At 52.4% G+C, this 14,336-nt stretch overlaps 1 protein-coding gene across 3 annotated transcripts in view; it reads left to right on the top strand.

Annotated features, from left to right (window-relative positions):
- Pkd1 (polycystin 1, transient receptor potential channel interacting) overlaps positions 1-14,336 on the top strand; it is a 41,662-nt gene that overhangs the window by 220 nt on the left and 27,106 nt on the right. The gene's annotated exons all lie outside the window — the stretch shown is intronic.

The raw sequence follows: 14,336 nt of genomic DNA on the forward strand, positions 1-14,336 counted from the left end.
TAGCCGCGGGCGGGCGGTTGCCATGGCGCTGGGCGGCCTGGCCGGAGCATCGCGTTGCGGCCGGAGCCCGCTGTTCGCAGGGCATGGGCGCGGCGCGGGCTCGGTGGCTAGACCAGCGGGTCTGGCCGCTGCCAGGGCGAGGTTAGGTAAGGAAAACCTGGGGCCCCGAGGAGTCCAGAATCTCGGCTTCTGTGAAAACACACGTCCCTCGCCCTGGAGCTCCTCAAATGCAAGCTGACGGCCTATGGCAGCTTGCAATTCACGGTGGGAGGTCGTGGTAAAGAAACGCGCTAATTAGAGGCTACCTGGGATGCAGCTGGAGCTGGGAGATTCTCTGGGAAGCGGAGATGTTGTGGAGCATGCAGGGCCAACTTCTGGACCGGGATTTGATATGCTTAAGAACTGGCCCAACTCTTAAGAAAGGGCGAGGATGTGGGTCCAGAGGAAGAGGAGAGGGAATGGTATGAGCCAGGGCCTGGAGGCTAGACATGGCCATTTGTGGCAACCATAGGAGAAATGTGAGGGGATAAGGACTCAACCCTGAGTGAACTGAGGTCTAGAAGTGTCTTGGGTGCTTCATTCAGGGTTTCGAGTGGGGGAATTGCCCCAGAAGGGACCTTGTCAGGTTTGCATCTGGAAGAAATGATAACAAGCAGATGATAGGCAGCTTTACAGAAAGGTTGTCTTGAGCCAGGGACTATGCCAAGGTCTTGTGGATGTTGCACTTATCCCTTACCTTAACCGTCTGGGGTTAGGTACAGTCAAGATCCCTGTTTTAGAGATGGGAAAACAGGCTTGGAGATGTGACCACACTTGTCCAAGGTATCACACCCCTGACATGGCAGAGCAGGGTTTGAACCTGGGAGGTACCCAGGACCCAGGATTGGATTGGGAAGAGTGCAGAGGGCTAAGATTGCAAATATTTCTTCTCAGGGCTGGGGAGAGTCTCAGGGCCTGCTGATCCCAACCCCTTGGATTTCCTGGGCACTTCCAGGCACCTCAGCCCTAGAATCCTCCAAGGAGCTTGTAACATTCCTAAGCCTGTTAAACTTGGGGTGAGCCATGGCATTTGTTTTTGTAATACTTAGGGATCACTTCAGCCTGGGGGTCACCATTAATAGGGGGCCATGTGTCCTTGGGGTTTTGTTTGGTGGTCTTAAGGGTTGGGGAAAAGCGAGTTCTTTAGGGATAACTGGGACCTGTGGTTGGGGGCCATGCTGGGCCTGACATTGTGCTCCTTGACCACTGGAGCATTTGTGGCGCAGCTGACTCTGTTGCAGATGGGCCCCTTTTGCCTGCTGACAGTGCCCACAGAATTGCGTCAGATCCACTCCACCCTTTGTTTCTGGATGGGTGGTGGCATAGTGAGGGTACTTCTGTCTCTGGTGGCTGCTCTGGAGGGTCAGGCCCAGCGCCTGCTGGCTATTCCTGCTTCTCCAGCCCTGGTGTGTCTGTGCTGGCCTCCCAGGAGCTGTCCAGGAACTAAAGGACTAACCTACAGCACCACATACTCTCGCACAGCAGTGGAGCTTGCTGTTGCCCTGGTACTCGCCTTAGGCTCTCTTCCTGGGTTTGGGGAGGGGGAGTTTTCTGGAAGTTGGCCTGGCTGGGCCTGAGCTGGCAAGATTCCCAGGGTGCTACCCCTCTTAGTGTGTGATGGGACATCAGGGTAACCTCATGTGGGTGGGGAATTGAGATGAGTCCACCTTCTTTGCACCCTCAAGTTTCCTCTGGGAGATTTCCAGAGTGCTTCATGAGGGGGAATGCATGGGAAACTGGGACCTTAGGGAAGGTGTTGAGGTCCCGTGCTGGAGCCCCAGGCCACTGTCTATGCTCAGTGGGTTCTCAACCCTGCAGACTCCAGGGAGATATGTGGACCTTCTCTAAAGGAGAGAGCCCAGCTGGGAGAAGTCAAGGACAGACTGTAGTCTCCTGGTGCCCACTTTTCTTGGTCACCAGCAGCCTTTTGGGGAGGGGGGGGTCAGGTGCCTCCATTTGTGGCTTGTGGCCAGCCTAAGGTGAAGCAGGGCAGCTGTATCCATGTGGGATGATGGCCTTGGCTTCAAAACCATAGCCTTCCAGCCTTTCTGGGGTTAAAATAACACTGCTGGGAGGTGGCAGCTCAAAAAACGATGACGTTACTGGCAAAATGTTGCTGCTGTGCTATTTTTGAAGTTCTGCAGTGGAGAATTGAAAGCTTTGTTATAAAGGAAAGTAGGCAGAACAGGGTGATGGGTCCCTCGCTCTTCTCTCCCCCACCCCCCGTGTTTGAGCCAGTTTCCAGTGTCATGGTCTTTTATCTGAAGGTGTTTGGGAGTGCATCTCAATACCCCAAATGCCTGAAACACCAAATGATCCTCAATCCCAGTAAATGTCCAGTGTGTTCAAGTTTTCACTTGTTTCAGTTTTTTGGATAGTTTGAATTAGTCTATTACTGTGGTAAATTAATCTTTTAAATCTCTGTTGATGCTTAGGTCCTCCTCCACCTCTTTTTCCCTCCTGCAATTTATAGAAGAAAACAACTCCTATGGCTCTGGGTTCCTTACTATCTCTGAGCTATCACTCTGTGGTGCTATTGGGTGTGTCTGTCCTGTGTCTCCTGCAAGCTCATAGTTGGGTCTAGAGCTCTGTGGTGTGGAGGGCCTTATCTCCAATACTTCAGAGCCTCCTGTGGCCAGTGGCTATAAGGTGAACCATTTTACCTTCAAAGAAAGCGCTGCTCTAGGTGTGAGCTATTGGGTGTCTTTGGGTGTGGTTGCTTTGGGGAGGCTACTTTTCTTTCTTTTTTTTTTTTTTTTTTTTGTGGTGTTGGCGATTGAACCCAGGGCTTTGTGTCTGGGAGGCAAGCACTCCACCAACTGAGCTATGTCCCCAGCCCCTTGGGGAGGCTACTTTTTGAGTGACGGGTGCTGCCAATTTTGGCCAGTGGCTCACCTGCATCTGGTGTTTTCCTCTGAATGTGTCAGGACCGAAAGGGTAATACCAGGGACTCAGTAGGGTCTTGGTTCACTCATTTAGAATATTGGATACTGAAGGTCTTCTGTTTGCTGGGAGCACCTAAAATGTGGCCCCTACCTTCTTGTGCTTCTAAATGACAGGAGAGTAGGGGTTGGGGAAGCTCAGCTCCTGGTGTCTGTGGCCAGGATAGGGATCTGAGGGAAGGTGGGCATCTGTGAGCAGACCCCTGGGATAGGTTTGGACCTGGTGTGAATTGATGTTAGACTGCACCTGCATGTATACTACTGCTTGAGAGCAGCAGAGGGTCCTCAAGCTCCTGTTTCTCATCCCTGTTTCTCTGGGATGAGAGAGAACTGGCAGTTGCCACGGAGGCCTGAGGCAGTTCTGTGTGAGTTGTGAGCTTCTGTGAGCCCTCACTAGATGGAGGGCCTGGCTACTGCATGCCTGGCCCTGTGCCGGGATAGATGAGACCACTGTTAGGTGCCGGCCTGTTCCTGTGAGACTTAGCTGTCACAGGGTAGTCCACCTTAAACTGACAAGTGCATTGATTCTACAAGGACAAAGACACAGATGATGGGGAGGGAGCTCAGAAAGACCCCAGTTGCAGGTGACATTGAAGCTAAGACTCAAACTTGTGTCTTGGAGAGTGTCCCACACAAGGGAACAGGCCTGCTGAGTACCTGAGGTTTAGGGTGATAGAGGAGCAGGAGGCAGGGCCTTTTGGGGGGAGCAGGTGGGGGTGGCATTAAAGGGTCCTGGAGGGAAGCAGCATGGCCAATGTCTTCTAGAAAGATCTTTGGCTGCTGTGTGGAGGCATAGGAAGGACTGTGTCCTGCAAATGCTGCTGGCCTCAAGTCTCTGAGCTTCAGCTTTCATGTGAAGCCACGCTTGGGAATTCATAATGTGAATATAAGGGCAACTTTACCTTCCTGATTAGATGTGGAATGTAAATTTGCTGAAATGTGGACAAGAACTGACTCTTAAACATAGTTGCCTAGTCCAGGAGAAGTGGGAGAATGGTGTCCATTTGATAGGTGAGGCAACCTCTCATTTGTAGCCTGCCCTGCTTTCCTCTGCAACACTCTGGGATGTGAAGGGATGAGCCTTGGTGCGCCTGCAGCCCCAGAGATGCTCAGAAACCTGTGGTGTGCAGGAGTACCTGGGCACCATGCCCAAGGACAGTAGTGGCATGAGGAACATCAGAAGGGCATCTGCCTAATGTGATACCTGCATCCAGAAAGCACAGAACTCTCATGTGTCAGTCACACGAAGACAAAAGGCACTGTTAAAAAATGGGCAAAGGCTCAGAACAGACATTTTCCCAAAGAAGATCTATGACTGGCCAATTACTATATGAAAAGATGCTCACTGTGTTGGGCATGGTGACCACACCTGTATTCCCAAGTATTTGGAAGGCTGAGACAGGAAGATCACAAATTTGAGGCCAAACCTCTGCAACTTAGACACCTTGTCTCAAAATAGAAAAAGGGCTGGTGGTATATGTACACAATGGAGTATTACTCAGCCATAAAGAATAATGAATTTATAGCATTTGCCAGTAAAGAGATGGAACAGGAAATTATCATGCTAAGTGAAATAAGCCAACCCCCGAAAACCAAAGGCCGAATATTCTCTCTGGTATGTGGATGTAAGACATAGTAAGGGAAGGGGATAGAAGTTCATTGGATTAGACAAAAGGGAAGGTCGGGAGGTGAGGGAGGTGAGAATAGGAAGATAGTAGAATGAATGGGACATGACTTTTTCATGCTGAAGTATGGATACATGACCAGTGTAACTCCACATGTATAACCACAAGATTGGGAAATTATACTTCAAGTATGTATAATATTGTCAAAATATATTCTACTGTTATGTATAACTGAAAAGAACAAATTAAAAAAAGAGAGAAAAAAGGGCTGGGGCCAGATGTGGTGATGCACACCTGTAATCCCAGCTGCTTGGGGATCTGAGGTAGGAAGATCACAAGTTAAGGCCAACCCCAGCAACTTAGCAAGAAAACAGGAGATGCTGGGGATGTGGTTCAGTGGTTAAGTACCCCTAGGTTCAATTCCCAGTACTGAAAAAAATAAAGTAAAATAAAGATGTTTCATGTCTAATCATCAGGGAAATGCAGATCAGAACTACAGTGAGACACTAACTCATACCCGCTTTTTTGTTTTTATAAATTTGGTATTTCATTCATATATATATACACACACCTATACACATACACACATATACACATATATGCACACATACACTCACATATATACACACATACGTATATGTACACATACACATGCACACATATATACACACATATACACATGCACACATATACACACACATATACACATACATATACACACATATATACACATATGCATATATATACACACATACACACATATATACACATATATACATATATATTTTAGTTGTTGATGGACATTTATTTTATTGATTATATATGGTGCTGAGAATTGAACCCAGGGCCTCACACATGCCAGGCAAGTAAGCTACGGCCCCAGCCCACACCCACTGTTTTTTGATGACTGTCATCAAGAAGATGGGATTATAAGTGTTAGTAAGGACATGGAGGGCTGGGGATGTGGCTCAAGCGGTAGCGCGCTCGCCTGGCATGCGTGCAGCCCGGGTTCAATCCTCAGCACCACATACAAACAAAGATGTTGTGTCCATGTCCGCCGAAAACTAAAAAAAAAATAAATAAATATTAAAAAAAAAAAAAAAAAAGGACATGGAAAAATTGGAACCCATGTCCACTGCTGATGGGGATGTTAAACAGTGGCCCTGTAGAAAAGTCTGGTGGCTCCTCAGTCAAATGTGGAATTTTCTAGGACCTAGCTACTTTACTCAAGATAAATTAAAATACGTGTCCCACAGAGACTTGGACACATGTTTTCCATGGCATTATTCACTGCAGCCAAAAGGTGGAAAACACCCCAGATGTGTCTCAGCAGACAAATGGAAAAACCAAGGCTGTCTCTCCAGATGAAGGATGTTGTTCACCCTGGAAGGACAGACTTGTGCTGCTCCAGTGTGGACTGGGCTCTGAAAGCATGGTGCTTGGTAAAGTGGCCAGCCTCACAGGCCACATGTTCTATGACACCTTGTTCTGTGTGTGACGCTGGGGGTGAGCCCAGGGCCACAACACGTGCAAGGCAAGCCTCACCTGAGCCGCATCCCCAGCTCTTCCTTTGATATGAAACTTGCAGAATAGGAAAATCCAGAGACAGAAAACAGTAATGGCTGCCTGCATCTGGGTGGTTAGGGTGGTAAGGATGATAGCCAAGGAGTGTGGGGTTTCTTCTGGGGTGATGAGAATGTTCTGGAATGTACAGTGGTTATGGTTGCACCAGCTCTTTGATATACTAAAAGCTTCTGAATTACATACTTAAAGGGTGAGCTCTGTAGGATGAGGATTATGTCCAAGTTTTACAGGATCTGAAGGGAGTGCCCAGGGGGCCGTGCTCCCACCTCTTCCTCTGTGGGTGCCGGATGCTGAGCCCTGTGCTGGGCCCTTTACATCCTTTCTCTCAGGTGCCTTGTTGTGGTGCTCTTAGTTCTGTTTTACAGACTAGGGAACTGAGGCTTCCGGAGGTGGAGTCACTTCTTAGAGTCTTATAGCTGGTGAGTTGTGGCAGAGGCAATGTGACTGGTGTGCCCTGGAGTAACGTCCTGATTCATAGGTGACAGAGAGAGGAGGTGGTGGGGCCTCTCTAGTGGGTCTGGGTCATGTGGAAGGACTTGCTAAGGGGCACTTCACTCAACCTTCCCACAGCTCCCTCCTGGGTCTCCATTCATCCCTATTGTGGTCCCCTGGCTTTTTTCTGGGTTCAGGAGAGAGGCATGAGGGTCTGGTGAGAGACCTGGGTTCATTTCTAGCCCCTCAACTTCCTGTGTGACTTTGGTTGAGTCCTACAGCCTCTCTGAGCCTCAGTTTCCTTGCCTGTAAAATGAGCACCATGGCTAAATACACCTTGGTTGTAGGCCTCCGAGGCTAGGGTATATGGTATATCGGTAGGGCTCAGTCACTGCAGCCACAATAATCATCATACCCTTTATTCAGGTAGGTAGCCTTCCTAGCCTTCTTCTCCATTGTTTCTGGGGACCCATTCCCTTGTCCTCAAGTACCAGCTACCAGAATACATACCTTAGGACCTGCCCTGCTTCAAGGCAAGCAAACCCAGGAGGCCGAGCCTGAGCCAAGTGCTTAGACTTGATGCTGGAGCACATGGCGTAAGCACAGACCAGGGCTGGGGATGAGCTCAGTGGCAAAGCACTTGCCAGCATGCATGAGGCCCTGGATTTGAGCCCCCCATACCACCAAAAAATAAAGTAAAATTAATAAGCACAGACCGGTCTGAGCAGGCTGATTCCTGTGCATCCCTCGGAGACCAAAGTCCCACCTCCCTGGTCTGGTCTGAGAGGCGCCTTCAGCACAGGGGCCTGGTGCATTCCCTCTTGTTTTTATGTAGCAGTGGTTCTCGCCATGTTGTCCCCGCTGGTGTTGAACTCCTGGGCTCAGGGATCCTTCAGCCTCAACTGAAGTGACATTCGTTCCCTAGTTTTTATCTTAGCTGTTGTGTGTGTGGGTTTTTTTGACACAGTCAAGTGCATGGATATGAGGGTGGGATTATATTGGCACCTACCTTCTCAGTCACCTTGTTCTTCTGCCCTAGGATGGTATGGCACTGCCCACGATGGCATGTTGGCCCTAGTGCCAGCCTTGAGTGTGTCTGGTGGACATTGTTGGGCCTTTGGGAACTTTGGGGATGGTTGTGCCAGGTACATGTGAGCTTTAGTTGCCTTCTTCCAAGCTCTCTGTAGACTCTTCCTGCATTTTTTTCCCCCTTCAAAAGTTAGCAACCAGGGCCTCTCCATGTAGGCTTCCTGTGACACCTTCTCTGCCTGTCCAGGGAGCTGGGAGTTTCTGACCGCCATCTTGTGACTACTAATCTGGTGGCTGCTGTTAGATATGGGTCTCACCTCTGCCGGCATCACCCTGGGCTTTCCCTGGGATAAGGAGTACTTACACTGCTGCCTGTGCTCCCCCATCCTGGGGTGCCTCTGCTGGGTGGGCAGGAAGTGGGGAGACCCTGGCCAGGGTTGAGTTTCAATTGAGGAAGCCATTTTGGATGGAGACACATTTTCCTTTCCGGAACACTGTGGTGGCCAACACCAGCAGCAGGAGCCCAGACAGCCGACCCGCCTAGCACTCTAGAATGAAAACATCCCGCTTCTCTTGCTGCTGTCTGGGGTGGTGGCCGTCTGGGCTCTGCTCCTGCCTGGCCTGATGCAGTTGCTTGTGCAGTTCCAGCTGGCCAGCGTGGGCGCAGCTGTGGGCAGGCCAGTGTGCAGGGGCGCCACAGGGTGTGTGTGCATATCCCTGCAGGACGAGATGCAGCTGGAAAATGCAGCTCATGTCCTTTCTGGGAATACCTTGCTCTTTCTGGTTTGGTAGCCATCCTTGCCAAAGGCCCATGTGCCCAGGCACCAGTGCCAAGGTGCTCTGGGCTCTTTTTCCTTGACACGTCTGTGAGCCTCGCTCTGGCACAGCCTGACTCTAGTAACCCCTGTTCTCTGAAGGCAGGTTGGATCCTATGAGGCCACCTTGGAAGGGCTTTGTCACCAGGCAGGGGCAGAAGCTAGCTCTTCTGGTTGCAATGTGGAATGAGGCCAGAACTCTGGGCAAGGGTGACATCTGGGCCTTGGGGATCCTGAGCCTTCATAGTGCATTGTAGCCCTGATGTTGGGCTGTTCCCTGCCATTGGCTGTACCTCAATGAGTGATGGGACAGCTGGCTAGACCTAGGACCCTGCCTAATGCACAGTGTCCTACTCATTCCACCCCCACCCTTTGGACAACCTGGCCTGTGGCCATCTGTGGACGTCTCCTGGGTGGTGTGGGGAAGGAGGCGGGCCCTGAGCCTCAGTATTCCCGCAGGAGAGTGGGGCTGCTTGGGCTCCTACTCTTGCTGGTTGCGGTGGGCTGTGAGCAGCTGGGTGCCATCCTGGTGCTGCTGAGTCACTGCTCACAGAGATCACGTGGGCACAGAGGTGGCTGCAGGGAGGCTGGGTCTCCAGTGTCCCCACTGCAGGTTGGGGTAAGTGGGGCCTCCTTGCCTGTCCTCCCATCCACATTGCTTTGTTAGTGCCTGCGTGGTAGGTGGCTCTCATAACAGCCCTCTAGGGGGTTGGACTGTTTTTCCCACACAGAGGATCCCTGACATGTCCCCACTCCTCATCTCTTTTCCTTCACCTCTGAGACTTGTCCCTGCCTGTGGGCTCTGGGAGGATCCTGGATAGGCCTTGTCACTCCCTCCCCCCAGGATCTCATTCTGGTGACAGTTCAATTGTGGAGTACTTGGTGCCAGGGACTAGGGCCCTGTAAGGACAGACAGATGCCACAGAACACCCTGTAACATGTGGGCCCTCCTCCTGCTCCTTGGCCCTGGTCCTGGCCATCAGAGGGCTGCCCCTGCAGCCTGCCCTCGTAGCCTTTCCCTCATCCCAGAGATGGGGCACCCACTCTTTGCCAGGCCCTCATCTGCAGCCAGGTGGGAGATGGTCATGGGGGGGGGCAGCATAGAGGTGAGTCTCCCTGGAAAAGCAGGGGGGCATAGCCAGAGCCTGCCCTGCCCACCTCACTGCCTGTGTGCACTAAGTGATTTTCTGCAGCTCTCTCCTAAACTCGAATTCATCAATTTAAACATCATTTCCGGCCCTGGAAGCTAGCCTCACTCGCCATAAATAGAAGGGAACAAAAAGCAAAGGGAATGAAAACAGTAAGGGCGTCAGACCCACGCTGGCTCTGGCTGCTGGGCTCCTGGAAGGAAAGTCCATTAGTACAGGAAGGAGCCGCTAGGGAGGCCAGCCTGGGGGCCGGGACCCTTCTGCCAGCCAAGTGTGGGTCCTTGACAGCGGCCTCTCACCCCTCTGCTCTGGCTTGGGAGAGGATGTTTCTGGGAGTTTCCTTGCTGGGTTGAGGGGAGTCTGTTTCCTCCAGGAGCATTGGGGGAGAGTGGGGGCCTTCTGCCTCCCCCTGCACTGCCCGAGTCTGCCAGAGGGAGGAGGCGGCTGGCTCTGGAAGAGCTGATTACATAATGTCCACAGGCGGCCCCTCGGAGCTGTTCCCCCTGAGCACTGTTTCCAGCACGGCGGCCAGCGCTGGGTGGGGGTGCCGGACCTGGCACTCGCCCGCCCGCTGACCACATGTGCCTGGAATGTGCAGATGTTTCCTTGGGGGTTCTGCTGGCCCCCACACCCTGCCTGACATCCAGACTGGGGAGCGGGCACCTGGGCTACTCTCCATCTTGGAGGAGGAAACTGGAGCCACTCAGCTGCAGGTCAGAGTTCTGGTTCATCTGGGGCCTTTGTTTTTACAGCCCTGGAAAGGGGTTGGCCCTCACAACAGTCCACAGCTGTTGGGCATGGTGGTGCATGCCTGTAATCCCAGTGATTTGGGAAGCTGAGGCAGGCGGATCGCAATGCAAGGCCAGCCTGGGCTACTTAGCAAGCCTCTAAGCAGTATAGAGACCCTTTCTCAAAATAAAAAGGTCTAGGGGGGCCTGGGGTTGTGGCTCAGTGGTAGAGTGCTTGCCTGGCACGTGTGAGGTACTGGGTTCAATTCTCAGCATCACATATAAATAAATAAAATAGAGGTCCCTCGGTAACTAAAATAAATAAATAAATAAAATAAATTAAAAAGGTCTGGCGTTGTAGTTCAGTGGTATAGCGCCCACGGGTTAAGTCCCCAGCACCCTCCTCTCAAAATAATTGTCCTTATTCAGAAACTGTTTAAGTGGCTCCCTCGCCTCTACCTCCCCAGCATGCCCGCCTTCGCACACAGTCTCCCACTTCTCCAGAGGCTTCCACCACCCACCTGACAGCGCCACCCATCCTCTGTGCAGCCTGGGAACAGCTGGGCGAGGGTGGTGGAGGAAGTCCCCCCAGTTCTTGTAGCAGGAAAATTGGGAGCCTGACACAGACCTGTCCCATGGGTGTGAGTCCATGGATATAAACCCAGGCGAGGCTGGTGCCCCACATCTAGAGGTGCACCCATAGGTGGCAGCTTGGGGTCCAGCCCCAGGGACATCTGATCTGGATGGCAAGGTGAGGAGAACCCAGGTGTGAAGGACTCCCAGCATTACTGTCTATCTTGTGATAGCAGGGGGATCAGGCCAGGCCTGGGAGCACCTCAGCCTCTGTCACAGACTGTGGAGTTAGTACCCAGTGCTGTGGGAAGTGGGGGCCCGGCCTGCCAGGCTGAGGGACGTGACGTGTCTCATGCTCACATGGGCATCTGCCTGTCCCCTTGTGTGAGTCCCCAGCTTAGCTCCCTCTTTCAACTCACCTGATGCCTTCCAGCTTAGCCGTGGGGGTCTCTGGAAGTTGTGGGCTTTGGCCTTGGAGAATCCAGATGGCCTAGAGGGTAGGCCCCACTCGGCCCCATACTTCTCGGGTGCTCCCATCCTCCCAGCGGTGGGTAAGGGCCAGGGTGTCTGCTATCTGACCAGCCTTGGTGCCCTTGCTTCTGCTTCCCTTCTGCCAGGGTGCTCCCTGTGTCCCTTCTCTGATCTCTGCAGGGAACCCGATTATTGGGGTCTGGGCATCAAACTGTGGTGACGTTATCCAGGGAGAGTGGGGGAAGCCTGTGGAGTGTGGGGGCATGGGACTGTCCAGGCCTTGATATTCCCCTGGATCAGTGATGGCTGTAGCAGACAGCTGTGGAAAAGCTACTGTCAGGACCTCAGGCCAGTGGGCAGTGGGCTGAATGCAGGCCCTGATTGTCTCTCCAGTGTCCCCTGCTCCCCACAACCTGCATGTTACCACATCTTGACAGTGCCACCATGGGGCAGAGACTGGGGCGCAGCTCCTAGTTGTTGCCCACTCCCTGCTTTGCCACACTCCCTGGATTGGGGGAACTCAGCCAAGCAGGGTCCCCAAGACCCTTGTTACTTTTCTGAACCCTGGTGGTAGGTTCAGGCAGGTCCCAGAGAGAAGCCACCTGAAGCAGGTAGACTGCCAGGTGGGATGGTGGTGCACGACACCAGGTCTGAGGAGCCAGTGCTCCTCTCAGTCTCACTTTCTTGCTCGGGCTGTCTCTGCTGGGGCCAAAGCCTGGTTTGTCAGAGTACAGGTTCCCTCTACTGTCCTCATCGTTGCCACTGGGACGCCCTGGCTTGGGCCTGACTGAGGTACCCCCTGGCAGAAAGAGCCATTGCCTGTCCTCTGGGAGCTTGGATAGAGGAACAAGGAGACCAGTAGGCCCCAGGAGGGTGCTGGGGGTGGAGCCCTGAATTGGGCCAGGGCCAGGAAAGGGCAAAGGCGGACTCCTGGCTTCCGGCTTCAGCAGCTGGGCGGTCACTGTTGGGAAGGGCTGGACTGCTGAGAGGCACCAGGTAATCTTGTGTGGCAAATAGTGCACTTAGGGGAGCAGAAGCTCTGGTGGGGGACCCAAGCCGCATAGGCCAGACCACCAGAGGTGTCTGTCATTCAGGGTTGTCCTCGGGCCCCTGTTCCAGGAGCTTCACTGGATCAGTGGGAATATGTGAACCCAAAGAGTACCCCAGAGGTAGGTGGCAGGGGTGACTGTGGCCCCCTCCCTCACATGTGAGTTCTCAAAGGCACCAAAAGCTTGAGGGGAGGTGGGATACCACTGGGTACAGTGGTGCACATCTGTAATCCCAGTGGTTTGGGAGGCTGAGGCAGGTGGATCGAAAGTTCAAAGCGAGCCTCAGCAAAAGTAAGGTGCTAAGCAATTCAGTGAGACCCTGTCTCTAAACACAGAATAGGGCTGGGGGTATGGCTCAGTGGTTGAGTGTCCCTGAGTTCAATCTCCAGTACCACACACCCCCAAAAAAGAATGGGACACCTGGGCACACTTGTAATCCCAGTCACTTGGGGTTATAGTGGTGGGGGTGGGGCATCTCAAAAAACAAAAAGGGCTGGGGATGTGGCTCTGGGTTCAATCTCTAGTATCAAAAAAAGAAAAAGAATGGGATAACTGAAAGGCAGTGGTGCTTGCGCTAGACTGCCCAAAGGGCCTAGTGATGTGGCTGCTGGTGTCAGTGAGGGTGGATTGACTGGGTCACCTGAGCCGGAGACTGGATCTAATATGCTCTCAACTGTCAGAAAAAGAATGCTTTTGCGTTATCGTTTTCATTGGTATTTCTCTAATTACTGAGAAGATGGCATGTTTCTTCTACACCTGTGACCATATATGCTTTTGTTAGTTGTTTCTAGATCCCTGCCTTAGTCCAATACTGAGGATTGAATCGTGGGGCACTCTCACTGAGCTACATCCCAGTCCTTTTTTATTTTAAGAGAGGGTCTACTGCATTGCCGAGGCTGGTCTAGAGATTGTAACCTCGTGACCCTCCTGTCTTGGCCTCCTGGGTACTGGGCCACAATACTCTGTGCCCTCCTGCCCAGCCACCACCTGGCTCACTTTCTGGTGCTCTTTGTTCTGGGACTTCTGAGTGCTGAAGTCAGCTCCAACTGGTGCTTGTGCCTCAGTTGCTCTTGACCTTTTGACCTGCAGGTTCTTGCAGGTCAGGCCTTTCTGTGGCTTCTTCCCCATTGTGGGTTAGTCTGTCCACTCCAGGGCATAGGCATAGACTTGCATTGCCTCGTTTCTTGATGATGATTCTCACTGATGCCTACAGATGAACCTCTCTGTTATCTTGTTGATACAGTCAGGGTTTTTGATTGTTCGTGTTGGATTTGAAGTTTCATGGGCCATCACTGTTACTGTGATGTGGGGTCATCGGCCAGGGCCCCTCCCCATTTATCTCACCTTTGTGCCCTCATTGTATCTTGGAACATTCTGAGGTATCCCTTCCACTGATAAATGGCAGCAGCTGGGCCCCTGCAGCTGGTTGCATTCGGAAGCCCATGTAGAGGGTGGAGAAGTCAGCTCTTGGTGGTGAGGGACCACCCTGCTAGGCTGGGGGCAAGGGGTTGGTGGAGGGACTTGGCTCTGGAGGAAAGGTTGGGGCAGGGGCTGGATGGAAGGGGCTGTACCTGTCCAGGTCCAGGTACAGAAGGAACATTTGCTAATTTATTTAGTTTAACTGAAATGTGAGTTGATTTGTTCTGGTGCATGTTAGACGCTGGGCCCCCAATATCCCCTCTGCCCTTCTGACCTGACTCACCCCCCAAATTTGAGAGCAGGGTTTGCAGTTGTGTGTGACTGCACTATGTGGTACTCATTGTGGGGCTGAGGTGGGTGCAGAGGGCTGTGGCCCCCAGCATTCCTTCCTTAGTCTCCCCAGACATGTGTTCATTCAGGTCCTCCATCAGAAAATCCCCTTCCTGGCCCCTGGGAATGGGAATTTGGAGGGTGGGAGGCTG

This window comes from Marmota flaviventris, chromosome 19 (genome assembly GCF_047511675.1).
Source record: "Marmota flaviventris isolate mMarFla1 chromosome 19, mMarFla1.hap1, whole genome shotgun sequence".
In the NCBI taxonomy this organism is placed as follows: domain Eukaryota; kingdom Metazoa; phylum Chordata; class Mammalia; order Rodentia; family Sciuridae; genus Marmota; species Marmota flaviventris.